General features: G+C 40.9%; 1 protein-coding gene across 2 annotated transcripts in view; it reads right to left on the bottom strand.

The window, feature by feature from the left end:
* The window catches only part of LOC111952068 (muscarinic acetylcholine receptor M3), a 115659-nt gene extending 94467 nt beyond the window's left edge, over positions 1–21192 (bottom strand). Inside the window, exon 1 of one of the 2 annotated variants that reach the window (XM_023970529.2) lies at positions 21081–21192. The gene's annotated coding sequence lies outside the window, so the exon portion shown is untranslated. Of the gene's footprint in view, positions 1–18850; positions 19014–21080 lie in introns of those variants that run through there. The other variant, XM_070434972.1, reaches the window with a different exon arrangement.
* Positions 21193–22025: the final 833 nt, after the last annotated feature.

The raw sequence follows: 22025 nt of genomic DNA, 5'->3' as shown, positions 1-22025 counted from the left end.
ATACTAATTAAGCAGGCTGTTTTCACTGGGTCGACTGAGGGGGAAAGAACAGCTGAACCCTGTCCACTGGAGATGGGAGAGTCAGCAGTGATGAGGACTTAATAGAGAGAATTCACAGAGGGAACAGAGACAGACTGGGCCCTACAGGGAGAGAGGGCTTTAAGACTAGCTCTAATATTGTGTTGTTCTGGTCAGGGGCAAGCTCTTTCAAGCTGGTTGGAATGGGCCCCCTCACTTTCATCCACTTGTATAACCAACATAGTATAACACAGTGAGAAAGACACCAAATATGGCAATCACTACTAAGGTGTATGACGCCCTCGGGCTAGGCCTACTGGTTAGGGTCTGCAAATAATGCCCCCCTTACAATCACTGGCAAAAATACCAACAAAAATACACTGTGAATAAACAGGCATAAATGAATATATGCCTCCCCCGGCATAAATGAATATATGCCTCCCCCATTAAGACAAATGCCCATCTTAACTAAAATGACCAGTGTCTTGTGGCACAGGGTATATGGAAACTCTTATATGCCTTGACTCTTAATTTTTCTGTATCTGCCCTGTCTCTCCAAGAGCTAATTCTTCTCAAAATGACTGCGGTCTGCAGGCGACAGCAGTGAATTAATGGTTCATTATGCCCAATGTAAGCAAACAAAGAGCCTGTGATGGAGGGAAATTAATTTTGTCCCATCCATGCCAGACATAACATCAGTCCGAAAATTAGAAAAGCCCCCAGCTATGCATGCAAGTGTTGACTTGTATAACCATAAGGTGCATTAAAAAAAGAAAATATTGAATGTGTTGACTGTAGGAATCCACCAAAATGTATTGAACAAATTTTGCTGTCCAGAAAAAACGGGAACTTAAAGTTTACCAAGAGCTTAAAAATCTAAGTTTGGTCATTGCTCATGAATATGATCTCTGTTGCTTGCTAAGCCGACTCTAAATGAACTTTCCATTTTGTTGCATTGAAGTTACATTGACCCAGACCAGGGCTCTTTAGCACTTGAGTTGATAGGACTGTGAAAGGTTACGCTACAGTTCTCTGGCTTTTTAAGAGCCATAATGATGATGATGATGGTTGTAAACTGAAAATCAACCTTTCATGATGAAGATTATTATCGAGTTTGAGGACAATTTATAACCTTTAATGTTGATGAAGAAAACTGGCTAAAGAAGTGTATGCTTGCTTGTTTTATTCAGCTTGTGTTCTGACAAGACTTATGAACAGGCTAAAGGAAGAGTACCGATGTCAGACCCAGTATGCTAGGATCATTTGCATATGTCTCCATGATGGATGTGTTTGGTGCAGCAATCGACCGAGCCCGCTGTTCAGACAAGGCCTGTGTCATGTTTACGTTTTGCATGTCACATCCACTGACTGATGGACTCATTGAGTGTGAACACAAAGACTTAACCACCACTTAAACACAATGACAGGGTCCAATAACAGACATGAACGAGTTGGCTATTTTCAGAAAAGCAATCAATACAAACCATGTTTATATTTGTTCTACAGTGGCAAGAAAAAGTATGTGAACCCTTTGGAAATACCTGGATTTCTGCATAAATTGGTCATAAAATTTGATCTGATCTTCATCTAGGTCACAACAGACAAACACAGTTTACTTAAACTAATAACACACAAACAATTATACGTTTCATGTCTTTATTGAACACACCGTGTAAACATTCACAATGCAGGGTGAAAAAAGTATATGAACCCTTGGATTAAATAACTGGTTGACCTTCCTTTAGCAGCAATAACCTCAACCAAATGCTTTCTGTAGTTGTGGATCAGACCTGCACAACAGTCAGGAGGAATTTTGGACCATTCCTCTTTACAAAACTGTTTCAGATCAGCAATATTCTTGGGATGTCTGGTGTGAGCTCATCTCTTGAGGTCATGCCACAGCATCTCAATCGGGTTGAGGTCAGGACTCTGACTGGGCCACTCCAGAAGGTGTATTTTATTCTGTTGAAGCCATTCTGTTGTTGATTTACTTCTGTGTTTTGGGTCGTTATCCTGTTGCATCACCCAACTTCTGTTGAGCTTCAATTCGCGGACAGATAGCCTAACATTCTTCCGCAAAATGTCTTGACAAACTTGGGAATTCATTTTTTCTGTCGATGATAGCAAGCTAAACGGGCCCTGAGGCAGCAAAGCAGCTCTAAACGATGATGCTCCCTCCACCATACTTTACAGTTGGGATGAGGTTTTGATGTTGGTGTGCTGTGCCTTTTTTTCTCCTCACATAGTGTTTTGTGTTCCTTCCAAACAACTCAACTGTAGTTTCATCTGTCCACAGAATATTTTGCCAGTAGCACTGTAGAACATCCAGGTGCACTTTTGCAAACTTCAGTCATGCAGCAATGGTTTTTTTGGACAGCAGTGGCTTTTTCCGTGGTGTCCTCCGATGAACACCATTCTTGCTTAGTGTTTAACGTATTGTAGACTCGCCAACAGAGATGTTAGCATGTTCCAGAGATTTCCATAAGTCTTTAGCTGACACTCATGGCGTATTCTGCGCTGTGCTCTTGCAGTCATCTTTGCAGGATGGCCACTCCTAGGGAGAGTAGCAACAGTGCTGAACTTTCTCCATTTATAGACAATTTGTTTCACCGTGGACTAATGAACAACAAGGCTTTTAGAGATACTTTTGTAACCCTTTCCAGCATTATGCAAGTCAACAATTCTTAATCTTAGGTCTTCTGAGATCTCTTTTGTTCGAGGCATGGTTCACATCAGGGAATGATTCTTGTGAATAGCAAAATAACATTTTGTGAGTGTTTTTTATAGGGCAAGGCAGCTGTAACCAACATCTCCAATTTCATCTCATTGATTGGACTCCAGGTTAACTGACTCCAATTAGCTTTTGGAGAAGTCATTAGCCTAGGGGTTCACATACCTTTTCCAACATACACTGTGAATGTTTAATGTATGTATTTAATATAGACAAGAAAAATACAATAATGTGTGTGTTATTAGTTTAATTACACTATGTTTGTCTATTGTTGTGACTTAGATGAAGATCAGATCAAATGTAATGACCAATTTATGCAGAAATCCAGGTAATTCCAAAGGGTTCACATCATTTTTCTTGCCACTGTATATTAATCAAAGGAAACAAAAAAGAAGGTTCATTGCGGCTACCTGGCCAGTGTACCAAGACACAAACAACATTTTGAAGTGACTGCTTTTTCAGAGGACAGTATTTTGGTTATGCACTACTCAGAATGCTACCAGAAACACACTGCCATGTGTTGGGCATTGTGAAATATTTCTCTTTTCATTACATGCTTTTTGACACAGGGAAATGGATTGGCTTCATCAGCTAGATGACCAAACACAATATGTGTGAAGGCGAGGGTTAATCGAGGAATTTGGTTAATGGCTGGCTCTTGAAAGCCAACTGTAGTTCTGTCTTCTTGGCAATGATTAAGTGTACCGTTTAATAGTTAAGGATTTTCCATCCGAGGCATCCACCGAGCAGGCAATTAAACACCTGACTGAACCCTACCCACATGCATCTGGGCCTTTTCTTTTTCACATTAACAATACTAAAGCCATGAAACACACCCCAAAAAAGGTGGTCCCAACACTTGATTAGGAACTATGTAAATAAAGCCAGACATCTCCTGATTATGATGTAAGGCTGGAGTTCTCGGTTATTAGAAACAGACCTGCCTGGGCTGAATGAGTCTTTACGGAGAAGACAGGGAAATGACTCAGACTCGTAGCTGCTCCCTCAAGCTCTAAATAGGCTTTCGTTATTTATTAATGACATCACATAATATCATGATATCTTTATAAGTAAATAATAAACGTCAGAGGAGCAGCAACAGGGTCACAAAGACGTCCGACTCCCCTGACACTTTGCAGCAGTTAACGGATTGACTGATGTACTGTAAGTACTTACATAGGCCAGATGATTGCATCCTGGAAGGCAGACATTGAAGCACTGAAGCAGTTTTTAGATGATAGGGCAATGCAGATCTGGGCCAAATTATCAAGAGCTAGTTCTCTCAACCACAATCTTTTCTTGGAAGACAAACTAATCCTATAAACAACATTGGACATAAGAAATTAAGCAATTATATTTTTGTAGATTCTAATACTGTCAGCTGTTATGTAGGTTGGTGACATAGGGACACAAGGAGTAACCATCACAGTGTCTATAACTCTTATCCCTGAATGGTATAGACTGTGGAGGCTCTGTCAAGACAAACTGTGCAGCCGTTGAGAGGAATAGTAATGATCAAATGCTCTGTATGGACAATTCCAATCCCCTTTCCTTCTGGGGACATGTATTTTCTTCCTCCACAAAATAACATGAACAAGAAATGAGAATGTGTGGTGCAGAAGGTGCATAAATTAATTAGTGTCGATCAACAAAACACTTCACCCTAAAACAACGTCTGAAGTTGAAAACTTGTGAAGGAAATGTAATTCAGGTATGCATTCTAGCAGTGCCTGAAATGATGTTTGACATGCTGAAGATGTGGTTGATGAGGTGTGTCATCAAAGAACCAGGGATGTGAAGTGAAACAAACAAAGCTAGGCAACGACTTAGCGAGGGAAACCGCAACGGATTCTTCTGGGTTCTTTTGACAAAAATTCTGAAGTATAAGCTTGCTGTAAACAAGCTCTTTACAATTAACTTGACCTACATGGCAAACTACTGTAGGTCAGCTACAGGTCATATTCAAAACTGTGTTTCTATGTTACCTTAATGACACAAGAAACTAAACAATTATATTTTTGTAGATTCTAATAATGTCAGTTTTTTTGTAGGGTGGTGAAAGTTGCTTCAAATTAAATGTCATATTTATGTGTATGCTCTGTTTTGGCTGAATGATAGTAATTTGCATTTACTCCATTCAGTGTGTGTCCATGTTGTATAAAGAAATGCAGTGAGCTCAGATTATGATTACTTTTAAAAAACAAGAGAGCATCAAAGCAATAAACAATTTACTTCTGTCTGCCAGTGAATGTCTGCCATGAATACATTGGTTGGAGCCTTGCCAAACCATTTAATTCCTTCTTGTTCAGGGACTGTGTCCAATCCAAAGATTCCACTTCAGCCACTTCAGATCCTAATTATTGCTCAATATTTCAATATTCTCAATATCTCAATATTTCCCAAGTTCACAATTTGATATAGTTACCACTAATAGGAAAATAACTATTTGTTTCACTAAATTACAGACTGTTTATGTAATAAGATTTTACGCTTTTTGCCTTGAGGACATTTTCTATAACAGCGATAATACAGTGAACTAAAACAGATTAGCCATATGGAAAATTTACGTCAAAATCAATGTCTTCACACTTCCATCAGAGCACTGTCATGTCACGCCAAATGTCGACATTCCAGGAATGACCACGAGCTCCAGATTATTATCACTTGTGGAGCGCTGACAATTCCCTGGGTGTGTTCAATGTTATTATGATCTGGCAGTCAAGAAGTGAAAGAGTAATGAAAAGGAAATGTGATTGTGCACAAGGAGGGTTGCAAAGGGAGGGTGTATTACTGGAAACTTTCAAAATGTACCAGTAAATACCAGAATTGTTGTATCTTTCAAGGTTTTTATGTAATCTATCTCAGGACATCTAGTGGCCCTTCTGGGTTTTTCAGATTATCACAGGTGTCTGTAATTATCTCTGGCCCTCTCTCTGACCTTATCACATGTAAAATATAAGAAATAATTAAATAATGATTTTCTAATAAAAAATAGAATGACAAAGCTGTAAAACATTATCCTAAATATAAACCAATCAATTTAGTGAATACCATTGGTGATGAATATGAGGGTTTCAGCATGAAATATATTTTATATTTATTTTATACAGTTTTATTTATTTGACTATGTCTATGTATTTGTTGTCAATGTTTTGGCATCAAAATGGTGGCAGTTGTAAAAAAAAAGTCAATAGTTGGACAAGTTGCAGATGCTTTTTTCATTAATTAGGCTATTTTCTCTTGAACCATATGATCTATCTACTAGAAACTCATGGAAAATATGGACACAGATTTAAACATGAATACTATATATATATATATATTTATTTTTGTATTAAGTTATTCAAGTATGAGTTACCAAAATGATGATAGATTTTCTGTTAATTATCAAAATAACTGCTTTGCAACCCTATGCACAAGACAGACTGATACCAAGGGATTCTCCCAAATCAGGATCATTTTGCATTTGTAACATCTGATGGGGGTTGTAAAAAGAACATCTAATCTTGCAGTAATTCAGGGAAAGCCAATTGATTTATCATTGGCCACTCATCGACCGGCTTGTATTGGAATAACCAGGGGCAACCGTGGGAATGTACACAGAGACTGAGCTCCACTGTTTGTCTCCCAATACAAGTGGATAATAAATCTGGATTCTCCTAATCCTGTTCTATTGATTTGTAGCTGTAAAATGTCATAGAAATCATAGGTGGCCGTCTGCTGTACAATGTGTCATCATATATCCTGGATACATACATTCCGTCTTTACATAGTAGGCTGTCTATCTAACAATAGAACATTTGACCCCAGTGGTTTCTTTATAGCTAGCTACAATGACGAGAAGGAAACTAGTTCCATATCTCATGTGCAATGCTCCCATTACTGCTGTTTCTTTGTGAAAAGTGAATGTATCTCCCAAGCCCCCAGGCTAGTTGGTACAGTTCTCCCTGTTTAATGTACTTCCCAGGAGTTGGCCAGAGGGCTCTCTCTCTCTCCTGGTAGCACTGATAGACATCCATGTATCAATCACACATAGCCATGGTGACGTTTCTAAGCAGGTGTTGGTTTGTGCTCCCAGAGAGAACAGTACGGGAGAACAATACAAACTGCTGTGTTCAAAACAAATGGGAATTCCCCCCAAAAATAAACGCCCTCTGACTGGGAAAATCGTTTTGAACAGTCATCCAACTCAGAATTCCAAGTCGAAAACTAGCGCATCTTTCTAGAACTACAACTTTCCAACCTGAAAATCACTGGCGTCATGACATAAGGAGTGACAGCATATTACAGACTGTCTATATCTCTTTTCTCTTACTGGTAGGTACTATGGAGGCTCTGACAAGACAAACTGTGCAGCCTTTGAGAGGAATGGTAATGATTAGGGTTGCAAAGCTACTGGTAATTTACCAAAGTTACCAGAATCTTCAGTAATTTTGGTAATTAACAAAAAATATACGGCCATCTATCGTAATTTTGCTTATTTATACTTTAAATAACTTGTAAAAAAAAAAAAATGGATTCATATATAGTATTCATGTTTTTATATCTGTGTTCATATTGTCCATGAGTTTCTAATAGATAGACAATACGGTTCAAGAGAAAACAGCCTAATTAATGAAAAAAGCATCTAATTAACAAGCATTATTTTCAGTTACCTCTGCAACTCGTCCAACTACTGATTTGTACACAACTGCCACGAGTTTGACAACAAATACATATTGATATAGTAAAATAAATAAAAGTGTATAAAATTAATATAAAATATATTTCATGCTTAAAACCTCATATTAAACACCAATGGTATTCACTAAGTTGATGGTTTATATTTAGGATAATGTTTTACAGCTTTTTCATTCTATTTTTTGTCTATTTTATGTATTTTACATGTGACAAGGCCAGAGAGAGGGCCAGAGATAATTACAGACACCTGTGATAATCTGAAATACGCAAAAGGGCCAAAGATGTCTTGAGATAAATTACTTAAAATCCCGGAAAGATATCCAAATTCTGGTAGTTCACTGGTAAACTTAGAAAGTTTCCAGTAATATACCCTCCCTTTGCAACCCTAGTAATGATCAAATGCTCTGTGGACTAATCCAATATTGTGCACCTTTCCTTCTCTGAACATTTACTTTCTTTCTCCACAAAAAAACATGACAAGACAGAAATTAGGAAATGTGTGTGCAGAAGGTGCATAAATGAATCAGTGTCTATCAACAAAACACTTCACCTCACTAGACAATAAAAAAACAATTAATGCGAAAACTTGTGAAGAAAATGTATTTCAGGTATGCATTCTAGCAGAGTGTCTGAAATGATGTTTGACATGCTGAAGATGTGGTTGATGAGTTGTGTCATCAAAGAACCAGAGAGGCGAAGAGAAACAAACACAGCTAGGCAACGAGGAAAACAAGCAGGAGACATGTTTCAAATTGAATATGCCACAGCTTTATTGAAAGAAACTCTGCTACAGATTCTCCTGGGTTCGTTTGACAAAAACCTAATGATTTTACATTTAATGTAGCCTTGTGGAATAATTCAACATCTAATAAACTGAAAACTCTGAATTATAAGCTACAATTATTTTTTATTTTTTTAATGTTACTCGAAATAACATACAAGACAACAGTAAACATGTTGTCCCCTATGAATAATACAGCGCCCCCTTTGGGCCAATCAATGTAATTTTGTAAATTACGGATTTCTATAGCCAGATGCATCATTCACCCAAGTTTCGTCAAATTCGTGCAAGTTATCTCTGAGATATTGCATGGGTTAGCTAGACTCACATCCCTCAGCATGTGTGCCAAATTTCACACTCAGTCAAACAGATCAAAAGATATAAACATGTGCCCGTTATAGTGCCACTGTTTGGTCAATATGAATGTTCTTACATATGTTGAGTCTTGACAGTGTTTGCAACATGTGTACCAAATTGTGTTGCAATACCAATATCCTTGACTAATTTATATTCATTTATGTGCCAGACCACGCCCATGTGAATATTTATTGGTCAATAGCGGCCATGTTGTTTTAGGTACTAGTCTGGAAAATATCCCGCTGAGACCTTTGTCCATAAATGCCACATGGTCATTCAGTGCCAGAAGTGTTTTCACAAAATTCAAAACGGAGGTAAATCCATCATGGCGGACCTTCTGGGTCCCTGAGGAAAATGTGTTCCTTGTGAGAAGAGGGACCTATGTACCGAATGCCATGACTTTAGGTCAAATGGGGTTAGGAGCATGACCTTTCAAAGTTTGATTTTCAATCTCTTGTTATAGCGCCACCATTTGACCAATCAGTGTAATCAGTGTAAAATGCCGGATCTCTATGGAAAGACACATCATTCACCCAAGTTTTGTCTGAGTGTTGTCTGAGATATCGCATGTGACTAACATACGAACAAACTGACGGAGACAGATCCACAGTCCTTTCCCCGATTTCATTGTGGGGAACAATTCAATACATTTAAAGCTCATTATCTTAGAATTCCATTTGTCACTGGTTTCCTTTGTAGCTTGACTCCCTCTAAGCTGATGACTCACAAAGAAGTAGATGTGTGTTCTAGATGGTTCTATTGTGTGAGACACGAGGGTGTGTGGGCAGCCTGATTAACACTGGGTGTTTATTTAATCAAGGAGAAAAGACAACCCAAATGGGAAACCCATGGATTGACACACAACATGGTTTTTCACCATTTTATCTTCTGCACATTTTGATCAAATTAGTTGCTTAAGCTACAGTACATCTCACAAAGGAAATATTGAAGAGACGTTCAGAAAATAAACTTTGCTATTCCTACTTGGAAATATACCCAGAGAAAATAATTGTATGCAACAATTGTTTGGAGTAAAAAAAGCCAAAACAACATGACTGACTAGTATGCCACAAAGAAGTAAAAGAAACAACCTATTGAAGTTTCATTTAGAAAGTAATATTTTATCATATCAGTATTGTGAGCCATTACATTAGCTCGGAATTATAAACAAACCATCTAACACAGTCAGCAGCTTGTTTGAAGAAAACACAGTAGCAAATCACTGTAATTGAGAGTTTGTCAGTGTTTTTGCTTTGTTCCTCTGCTGCTCTCACCACCTCGCGCTCCTTCTCCTTCTCCTTCTGTCTGTTCCACTAACTCTATCCCTTTAATTTCCACCCTCTCTCTGTACCCTATCCCTCCACACACAGCTGCCTGGCAATGGACTCGCCTTGCCTGGAGTGGAGCTGCCTGGCCCTAGACTCGCCTTGACTGGAGTAGAGGCTGCCTTGGATAAACAGGCTGTCATATAAGGCCAGGGTACAGCAGGTCTGTCTATCCCTCCCTCCCTCTCACTTATTTTTACTCCCTATCTCTGTCCCTCACTCACTCCCTCTTACCCTTTCTATCTCTTTCCTTCTACACCTCTCATGCGCCCTTCCTCACAAAATGATGGACAGCTAGGCCTTATTGATTTATGTACATAGAAGAGACAGAGCAGGCACAAAAAAAGGGCTCCATACAGTATATTAACCATGAATCAACATTCCCTCGACTCGCACTATCAGAGAAAGAGAAAGGCATCAGCACAGAAGAGCTGCCTGAAGGGGACCAGTCCTCAACACTTACATTTGATAAGTATAGAAATATGAATACCAGCACTGTGGAGTGTCTCCATTACAGTCAAAACAGCACATCCAATGTGCTGTTTTAGATGTGCTGTTCTCAAAGAAATGTGGGGATTTCAACTGAAGGAAAACATTGGCTATAAAATGGCCTGATTGATGATGTCCACTCTCCTACCATAATGCATTTTCCCATTTTACCCCAAAACTGCTCATTGCACACTTTTCATTATCTGACTTTGGTCGGGGATCTCTAAGTAGCCAACTGTAGATACAGTACAATATGCCAATACAAACAATAAGCTCCTTTAACAGCACTCATAAGAGCACCTAACTATACGCCCAGGGTGCACTTCACACCAAGCCACATCCTGGAGGTAAAGGTCAATGAATGAAGAGCACTTTGCAACTACTAAAACAATTTAATTAACTAATCAATAGTCCAATCAACTATTGCCTACACTGAATGCCCCTGACTATAGGAGGCCTTTCATTGTCTGAAGTTGTTACTGATGCAGTAAAACTGTGCATTAAACTCCATTGTAATCATTGCTCTTTTTAAATGCAGCCCATACATCGGCTGCATACGTAGCTAGGCTGTGTGTTTTGAAATGTGTTTGGGATATGGGAGGGGCACGACATGCTACTGGATGCAATGTCTATTTTCCCAGTTTCTGTGAAGCTAAGCAGGCCTTGTGAGAGCAGCAGCAGAGACAGCACAGACAGCAGCCAGTCACCTCACAAGGCCTTGCTACAATCAGGCCCTTGGGGTCTAAGTGCACTACTGAGACTCTGTAAAGAGAAGGCTATACTGTACACCAGATTGATCATTGTTTTACAACAGGCAATATACCTTAGACCAGAGTTTCAAAAAAACAGAGAGTCAGTTAATACTGATTTCATCCACTATGCCAACAGGGATTTTTTTATAGACTTTCATGGAATAATAATTAGGTGGGTGATTATATTTTACATTTATTTTTTGCATATCCCAACTCCCCGAGAGTGGGGTCACAGCCAGGGTCAGCCATTATCAACGGCAACCATAGCACAATTTGGGTTAAGTGTCTTGTTCAAGGAACATCAAAAGCTGTTTCACCTTGTCAGCTCTGGGATTCAAACTAGCGACCATTCCGTTAAAAGCCCAACACTCTAACTGCTAGGCTACCTGCCACCATACTATGCTATCTGCCGGATCTTTCATATGGATTGCATGGGTGGATCCTTGAGCATTTTGCTACTACGTTGATGAACCACCAACCATGTTGTCACACCCTGATCTGTTTCATCTGTCATTGTGATTGTATCCACCCCCCTCCAGGTGTCGCCCATCTTCCCCATTATCCCCTGTGTATTTATACCTGTGTTCTCTGTTGGTCTGTTGCCAGTTCGTCTTGTTTGTCAAGTCAACCAGCGTTTTTGTGTCTCAGCTCCTGCTTTTCCCAGTCTCTCTTTTTCTCGCCCTCCTGGTTTTGACCCTTGTCTGTCCTGACTCTGAGTCCACCTGCCTGAACACTCTACCTGCCCCTGGCCCTGAGCCTGCATGTCGACCTGTACCTTTGCCCCACCTCTGGATTATTGACCTCTGCCTACCCTGAGCCTGCCTGCCGTCCGGTACCGTTGCCCCACCTCTGGTTTATTGATCCCCTGCCTGCCTTGACCTGTCTATTGCCTGCCCCTGTTGGATTATTAAACCATTGTTAATTCGACGTTGTCTGCATCTGGGTCTTACCTTCATACCTGATAGTACGAACTGTCCATGACTGACCCAGCAGACCCAGGCCAGCTGCGCAACACCATCTCTTCCCAAGGAGCATCCATTGGTTGGCATGAGGAATTGCTTTGTTGTCTTATGGAGGGTGTCCAAACATTGGCTGAGCGCCATGACCGGGCGTTGGACATGCTGCTGTCTGGGGGCAGCCTGCCACAGTGGTACCCCCAGCTCCCCTCAGTGACTCGGCGGTTAGCAGCGCCGCCCCACCGGCCACTCCACCTTCCCGGGAGCCCCGTTTCCCTCCCCCGGAACGCTTTAATGGAGAGCCGAGCACCTGTCAGGTGTTTCTAACTCAGTGTGCCCTCATTTTCGAGCTTCAGCCCTCTCTCGGAGGAGGTTAAGGACGAGCTTGCTGCTCGGGAGTTACCCACGGATCTCGACTCCCTCATCGCTCTGACCATCTGCATCGATGGACGATTGCGCGAACGATGGATGGAGAGGAAATTCAATTTTGCTTGCACATCCAGGGATTCCACCTTTCCTCCGAGTCATCCCGGAAGTCCCCGATGGTCCCGTTGCCAAGAGCACCCGAGGTTTCCCGTCCTTCCTCGAGAGTCACCGAAGATGGCCGAGGCACTGTGTCCCGAACCTATCCAACTAGGCAGAGCTGGGCTCTCGCCCATGGAACGGCAACACAGGATCAACACAAGGAGCTGTCTGTATTGCGGGACATTTGGTAATTTTGTGTCCTCTTGCCCGGTAAAAGACCAGGCTCACCGGTAGGAGTGAGAACTCTGGTGGGCCATATGGAGACCTTTTCTGCTTCCCTTACTCGCACACCTTTTCATGTCATTCTGCTGTGGGGAAACCAGTCAAAATCTCTCTGGGTCCTCATTGACTCTGGGGCCGATGAGAGCTTTTTGGACGCCACACTGGCTTCCGAGCTGAAGATCCCCACTCAGCCCCTCTCCATTCCCATGGATGTTAGAGTGCTGGTCGCGCGCTCTATAGGTCGGGTCACCCATATCACCACTCCCATCAACCTACGTGTGTCAGGGAATCACAGCGAGACCATTCAATTCCTGCTCATCAAGTCCCCCGCAGATTCTCGTGGTCTTGGGATTCTCCTGGCTCCAGCGACACAATCCCCTCATCAACTGGTCTACGGGTGCTATCAAGGTTATGGCCCGGAGGAGAGGTGCTGGATCCCTGCTAGAGACATCCTGGACCCAGCCCTCATCGCCGACTTCCACCGCCAGCACCCCGGTCAACCAGGTATGCGCCCAGGTAGGACGCCAGGTGGCGCCCCTTGAGGAGGGGAGGGGTGTACTGTCACACCCTGATCTGTTTCACCTGTCTTTGTGATTGTCTCCACCCCCCTTCAGGTGTCGCCCATCTTCCCCATTATACCCTGTGTATTTATACCTGTGTTCTCTGTTGGTCTGTTGCCAGTTCATCTTGTTCGTCAAGTCAACTAGTGTTTTTGTGTCTCAGCTCCTGCTTTTCCCAGTCTCTCATTTTCTCGCCCTCCTGGTTTTGACCCTTGCATGTCCTGACTCTGAGCCCGCCTGCCTGACCATTCTGCCTGACACTGAGCCTGCCTGCCGTCCGGTACCGTTGCCCCACCTCTGGTTTACTGACCTCTGCCTGACTTGACCTGTCTATTGCCTGCCCCTGTTGGATTATTAAACCATTGTTAACTTCTTCGGGGTAGGTTGCAGTATTCGGAAGTTTGGATGACTGAGGTGCCCAAAGTAAACTGCCTGTTACTCAGGCCCAGAAGCTAGGATATGCATATAGTTGGTAGTATTGGATAGAAAACACTCTAAAGTTTCCAAAACTGTTAAAAGAATCTCTGAGTATAACAGAACTAATATAGCAGGCGAAAAGCCGAGGAGAATCCATCCGGGAATTTTTTGTTGTTGAGCTCACCACTCATTATAATGGCTGTCTATGGGAATATCAAAGGAATACCTCCAAGATTGCTGTTCCTAGGGCTTCCAGTACATGTCAACAGTCTTTAGAAAGAGTTTCAGGCTTGATTTTTGAAAAATGAGCTCGAATTTGTAGTTTTTCTAGGTGTCTCCCATTTTGGCTGTAGTATTGTGATGTGTGTCGGTGAGGGCGAGCACTTCGTTATTTATTTCCGGTAATGAACATACTATTCTCCATCTTAAATTTGATCGTTTATTTACATATTAGGGTACCTGAGGATTGATTAGAAACGTTGTTTGACTTGTTTGGACGAAGTTTATTGGTAACTTTCGGGATTCATTTGTATGCATTCTGAACAAGGGAAACCGGTGGATTACTGAGTCAAGCGCGCCAACTAAACTGACTTTTTGGGGATATAAAGAAGGACTTTATCGAACAAAACAACCATTTGTGATGTAGCTGGGACCCCAGAGGAAGATCTTCAAAGGTAAGTGATTTATTTTAGCGCTATTTCTGACTTTCGTGACGCCTCTGCTTGTTTGGAAAATGTTTGTAATGCTTTTGTATGCGGGGCGCTGTCCTCAGATAATCGCATGGTATGCTTTTGCCGTAAAGCCTTTTTGAAATCTGACAAAGCGGCTGGATTAACAAGAAGTTGAGCTTTTAACTGATGTATAACACTTGTATTTTCATGAATGTTTAATATTACGGATTTTGTATTTTGAATTTCGTGCTCTGCAATTTCACTGGATGTTGGCCAGGTGGCCCCAAAGAGGTTAATTCGACGTTGTCTGCATCTGGGTCTTACCTTCATACCTGATACATGTGTTTACAATAAAGGAATGATCTGCAGAGACTTTCAACACCTTCTCCAATACTTCACAGGTATTTCAACCTAACCGCCTCTTTGCAGAGTTATCTTCCCATTGAACCATTCCATCTAAATTTCCCAGAATGCTTTTGCCCTTACCTGGAAATTGTAACAAAGTGCTCAAAAGCAATATCCCCAATAGCTGAGGAGTTTTCCAACAAAGCAAGATTGCCCTTAGATAGGTTTTCTATCTGAAAAGAGATGTCACAAACAAAAGCAGTGGCATGGAATGAGTGGTGGCCTGTCTAAATATAGCCACTCTGTCCTGGTCTGTTCTGAAGTCCTGGGAAAGTGGATTACAGTGGATTTAACATAAAGATGAAGACTAATGAAGCTCAATGAGTGACATAGATGATGCGTCTGGCCATCTGACTGCAGTAAGCCCATAACTGCTGCTCTAAAAGTAGACACAGCTTCCTACTGCAATGTACCATAAAATAATTGGAACACGAATGAGACCTTTCTTCAAGATACGCCTGTGTTGTTTAGGAGTTGTAACAAAAATGCAATTGTGAAGGAAAGTAGTTTGAGACCTTAACACTCCCTCATATTTCCTCAAGAAAACACAAATAAATGCAACAATTGTGCCAATATACAGTACAATGGACCTGTATGGTTACAATGATGTAGGTCAAGGACTGAAATATTTTCACTATAATACATTGAAAAGTTCACCTTTACAGCAAGAACAGCAATGCAGTTTTGTCTGAGCAACAATTGTCTAACCAGCCCCACTAAGGCCAACCAAGGGTGTATTATTTAAGTGATAATGACCAAAACGTGCCAATATATCCTCCAAACACTGGCTTCGAGGGCATTATCCTGCTTGTCCTCGAGGGCCCTCATAGTGTTCTACAGAAGCACCACCGAGAGCATACTGTCGGGCTGTATCACAACCTGGTTGCTGACCGCAAGGCTCTACAGAGGGTGGCACACTCAGCCGGACGCACCATTGGGTGCACACTGCCTGCCCTACAGAACACCCAAACACCAGGTGTCGCAGGACGGCCAAGAAGATCAAGGACCTCAGCCACCCGAGCCACGGTCTGTTCTCCCCACTTCCATCAATGAGACAAAGGCAGTATAGAAGCATCATAGCAAAAGCTTTCAGACTGGCCAATAGCTTCTACCCCCAGACCATCAGGCTGCTGAATAGCCAGCACTAGCCCCCCTCCCAGTTTGCTGGAAAAACAGCAAACTATCTGCATTTTGTTTCATTTGATCTGTATTTCTATTGACATATCCATAAAAATGAAGCTGATTCATGATTTCGACTGGCTGAGAGAAGTTGCCTGTCTGTCTCATCCCGACTCCCAACATGTTTATTACTATGGGCCAGCTGGAGATTTCAATATTGAAACAATGTTGCAAATGTTGGAGAGACAGATAGCAAGGTTTATACAAATCTCTGCTGTTGAAAACCAAAAGAAAGAAGAGAATGTCTATATGCTTTCTTACAGTGGAGATCAAGTTTATAAATTGCCTGGTTGGGATGATGAGACCGTGGATTACGCAATGAGATGGAACAGTAAATAAGCATTTCAACCTCATTGCCTTAGCCGGTGCTATCTTGTGGAATAGACACTGGCTGGAACACGGTTTTAACCAATCAGCATCCAGGATTAAACCCACCCGTTGTATATCCCTCAGTAACACACCATGAAAACACTTCAAAAATTAGCTACACATTGTACACCAGGTAATGTAATACAAAAAAAATGAGGGGTTCAACAAGGGTTCTTCTAAATTGTTTTGAAAAACCTTAGGGTTCTTGGCACTGAAAATGGTTGTAACGACGTTCCTCCTCTTCATACGAAGAGGAGGAGTAGTGATTCGACCAAGGTGCAGCGCGTTGAAATGCCATAATGAATTTTATTAAACAAGAACAAAAACGAACTATACTTGAAATGATTACAAAATAACAAAACGAATGTAGACAGACTAGAACGACGAACTAACATAAAACACGCAGAACGAACGAACAAGTACTTACTACAAACAAAATGACGAACGAACGAAACAGTCCTGTATGGTGCAAACAAACACAGACACAGGAGACAACCACCCACAAACAAACAGTGTGAAAACACCTACCTTAATATGACTCTCAATCAGAGGAAATGAAAAACACCTGCCTCTAATTGAGAGCCATATTAGGTCACCCTTTAAACCAACATAGAAACAGAAAACATAGACTGCCCACCCAAACTCACGTCCTGACCAACTAACACATACAAAACTAACAGAAAACAGGTCAGGAACGTGACAATGGTACCCAAAAGGTTCTTCCAAGAACCCCATAGGAGGTGGGGTTTATCGAGGAAACTCCTTAGTTGGTGGGGTTCTTGCAGGAACCTAACTGCCCAACTGAAATATTTCGATTTGAATTTGAAAGGACAGCAGGTGAAGGCACTTAACTGAAAAATGTAAAGATCTCCTCAATTTAAGGTAAGGTTTGTTAGTCCCTTGTATGATCTAAATTGATATTGTTTTATGATGATACCATCTATCTTTTTATATTTATGCAAAACTTTCCAAAACATAGAATGGACACAATTCAATGGATATCAATTAACATAGAGGTAAGAATATGTAGGCTATAAGAATATGTTGAAGGCTTGCTGGTTACTGGCCCAACGCTCTAACCGCTAGGCTACCTGCCGCCCCGAAATAAGTACCTTATAAATATATGTCTGTGTCCAGTTGCAGGCGGTTAATTAGAATTTTTGAAAATGCTCCATGAAGTAATCCAACAATGTATACGCCACCATCTTGCCTATTTCAAATCTTCTCTTATTGATGGAGATAGGTGGGTGTCTAAATTCAAACGAACCACCTGCAACTGGACATGGACATTTATAAGATACCACTTTGGCCAAATCGAGAACAAAAAATGTTGGGCTTTCCTGTAACGCATAGTAATGGACACCAAAGATCTTTGGTTATATCACATTATCTGGGGTACAATCTGTAGCTAGTCAACAATGATCATCTCAGGCTGTCACAACATTCCCATGGAACCTTCCATCTATAGGCCAAAGCCACTTTACCTACAGTATAGCAACTGTAACAAATACCAAACCACAAAACCTGTATCTCTAAAGTTCAGTCAACTGGCTCAGTCTCCGCATGTAAATACATATTTTATCAAACACATTCCAGGTATAGCTGACAGTTTGTATATCATGCAACAATTCCCCAGAAAATGGCAAGCATATATGATTTAAGCCTCTAAACATATGAGTGAAACATCTGGCTTGGAATAATGTAAAAATATATTTTTAAAACCTATATAAAGCTTGAATAAGACAGTTATACCACTGGGGTGGCTGTAGATTACATAGTTTGTTACCAATGCTATAAAGCTTGACATTATCTGACACTACGTCAAAGTACCCTCAAGTACCCTTTGCCTTTCCATTTTTGGACATTGTAAATAAACATTAACCACAATACATGAAAGCTGCCACATGCCATGTAAGGGCACAATTCAATTCCCTTTCTCTAACAATGCACATAACTATCATGCACAAATACAAGGAAATTAAATGATGAAGAGGCAGCAACATTTTTTCATTTATTTTCAGGGACCAGTTTGCAGTAGAGGATGCTGGGGTGTAACGTCAGCACATTAAAATAAAAGCTTTAGCTATATGCGCTAGCACTTGCTTCCTCAAACTTAGAAAATAGCGATATTAGAATGTAGACAATATAAAAAGGTGTGTAATAGTAAATGACACAACTAAACAATTTCCAAATATTATAATTATCAAATTTTCGGTAATTTCAGAGAATATGACAATGGTACACTGCAACATTAATCAGCAACATGATGGTGAAACTGCGTACAACTATGCATATAACGTTACTAGAAAGAAATTCAAGAAACCGTGACCAAGAAAAAAAAGTATATAACCTAATAAAATATAATATTTTTACAAAACACACATTGTAATATTACTCACACATTTGTACTTACCTCTTACAAACAACTGTATTAATTGACGGATAAAGCCAAGGACGATACATTTGGCTTAAGGACGCAGTCCACAGTTCCGCACAGTTTCATAGGTCAGTCCAAATAAAATCGTTGAAGCCCTCTGACAGTGTGCGCAGCCTTGCCGCTCGCGCCTTGCTTAACTGTAGTCTGTTCGCCGGTCAGCGTATCCGCCAAGGACCGGACACTAATTACGGAAGGCTGTGGAATCTCCAGGAGCGCACGGGAAGTGTCTCTCCGGGTACATTAGTGTGATTGGCCAGGAGGACAATGACGTACCAGCAGGTGGCACAACCGTCGTTTTATCGAGGATTTATTGATCATTCCAGGAGCTCTGTGTGGAATGCAAGGATTTCTAGTGGATGAAACATTTGATACAGTGATCAAATTATGCAAGGAATGACACGTATTGTGCGTTGAATTACTATCCTGTAATTACCATCTTGTCATATCTTCAAATGTTTTTTGTTGTTGTTGCTGAACATAACAAAGCTGCAGTGTCCAAGGCACTCTCATGTTTAAAAAACAACCTTGTTTCCAATAATTTAGTGTTTAGTACATGAATCCGTTGAAATAAAACTATATATTTACAGTAGATATGATTAAGTGTGGTTTGACACGAGCATGTGCAAGACAGGATGCCAAACCAAATGTTTTAATTGATTGATTAAAACACAAATAAGAAGTGAATGTTAATCCGCGGTGGAATGTGTAAACCAATTATAAATACTGTCAGAGACTTGGGGAATGGGCTCTCTCGCCCTACTTATTTATCCAGCATAGACTGCTGGCCAGCCCCACCGTCATATTTAAATTCAGAACTTCTATATTCCTTTGACAATCAGACAAATGTATAGCCCTGGTTAAATGATATAATCTAAATATCATTTCTGATAAACACCGTATCATCATCATCGTCATGCGTGTGCGTGCGCGTGTGTGACATGTTGAGACAGTGCAGTGCTGTATGTGGGTTGACTCTTCAGGTCATTGAGTGATGTATATTTAAAGGCTCGCACACATTGCAACGAATGCGGTCTAACCTTCATCTGCCAATAGTTCAGCCGCTGTATTTTAGGGACCAGCCGCTGTAGACGTCTGACTGCGGACATTTTTTCATGCCATTCAACATGTAAAATCGGTGCACACTCGGTTCACAAATTACTTTCAGAGTTGCTAAGTAGCCAGAAAACGCTGTTGGTGTGTCTGAGGCCTTTGGAGTGAGCACTTCACCATGTGATCAGATAGTCCCTAGATTTTAGGTAAATCCTGTGGGTGTGCTTGTAGAGATTTAAGAAAGCGATACCAGAAAGAAACAAACACACAAACAAAGAAAGAAAGTACAATAGAACAAGGACAAATATTGACCTTAAAACCAATTTATAAAAAACTACACCCTAGAAAACCAAGCAAACAGGATATTGATTGCTGCAGCTGCAGTTGTAATAAATAATAGGTTTATCATAATAATCATTAGTTATTCTCAATCAGATTACATGGTGGAAAGTACTTAGTCTTTAAATTGAGGTTCCCGTTGCCTTAAGAAAGATAATTGACCATCCCCCCTTCCCACTCTAGAGCTGAAAATTAGGTTGTGAGCCCATCATCCTTCAATTTCACACTTTTCCAATTTTACACCTGACCAATTGACCTGCTATGGCAGGTCAATTGGTCAGAGGCAAAAGTTTTGGACCAGTGGCCTTCCACACACTCTTACCATTGTGCAACGGAGTCCATGCTTTCTTTCGGGGTTGTGGAGTATTGTGTTTTTGTATGGACACATATGACCCACTGTCTGTAACCTCACAACAAAAGTCAGGAGCTTACCCTCCTTCAATACTCTTTTATAGTGTCATCCGGGGTGGCTTTCATAATACTGATTCATCTGTAAAATAATAGACACAGGGTAATACGGCCTTGCCACTGTAATGGTAAACATAATTTCCTCTAACACCATACCCAAACCGGACGAGCGCGTGCACCATCGTGCGCAAATTGATTTTGTCCCCCCACACCAAACGCGATCACGACACACAGGTTGAATTATCAAAACAAACTCTGAACCAATTATATTCATTTGGTCGAAAAGCATTAAACATGTATGGCAATTTAGCTAGCTAGCTTGCAGTTGCTAGCTAATGTGTCCTATTTTGATAGCTTGCTGTTGTTAGCTAATTTGTCCTGGGATATAAACGCTGAGTTGTTATTTTACCTGAAATGCACAAGGTCCAGGTAATTAATCCACACATAAAACGGTCAACCGAATCGTTTCTAGTCATCTCTCCTCCTTCCAGGCCTTTTTCTTCTTTATATGGCGACTGACATCTAACTTTCATAGGTGTATTACCACGATTGACCGACCTCAGTTCATATTTTAATCACCCACGTGGGTACAACCAATGGGGAGATGGCATCTGCTTCTATAAACCAATGAGGAGATGGGAGAGGCAGGACTTGCACTGCGTTCAGCATTACAAATAGAGCTGACATCTATTTTAGCGCCTGGCAATGCAGACGTTCGTTGGCGCGCTGGGTGCAATGATTGAATAACATGTATGTGTACATTTATTTTGCAATGCTCGCGCACAAGATGCAAGCAGTGTGGTCAGCATGTTAGCCATGTTTGAACTTTGGTTGTGACAAGAATATGCTCAGCACTACTCACATCTCGGCACAAGGCCCATCTTCATATAATTTATTTTATTTTATTATTTTTATTTTACCTTTATTTTACCAGGTAGGCTAGTTGAGAACAAGTTCTCAGTTGCAACTGTGACCTGGCCAAGATAAAGCAAAGCAGTTCGACACATACAACAACACAGAGTTACACATGGAATAAACAAACATACAATCAATAATACAGTAGGAAAATCTATATACAACATGTACAAATGAGGTAGGATAAGAGAGGTAAGGCAATAAATAGGCCATGGTGGCAAAGTAATTACAATATAGCAATTAAATACTGGAATGGTAGAATGTGCAGAGGATGAATGTGCAAGTTGAGATACTGGGGTGCAAAGGAGCAAGATAAATAAATAAATACAGTATGGGGAAGAGGTATATTGGATGGGCTATTTACAGATGAGCTATGTACAGGTGCAGTGATCTGTGAGCTGCTCTGACAGCTGGTGCTTAAAGCTAGTGAGGGAGGTAA

This window comes from Salvelinus sp. IW2-2015, linkage group LG25, assembly GCF_002910315.2.
Source record: "Salvelinus sp. IW2-2015 linkage group LG25, ASM291031v2, whole genome shotgun sequence".
Lineage (NCBI taxonomy): Eukaryota > Metazoa > Chordata > Actinopteri > Salmoniformes > Salmonidae > Salvelinus > Salvelinus sp. IW2-2015.
This window is presented reverse-complemented; position numbering and strand designations above follow the sequence as displayed.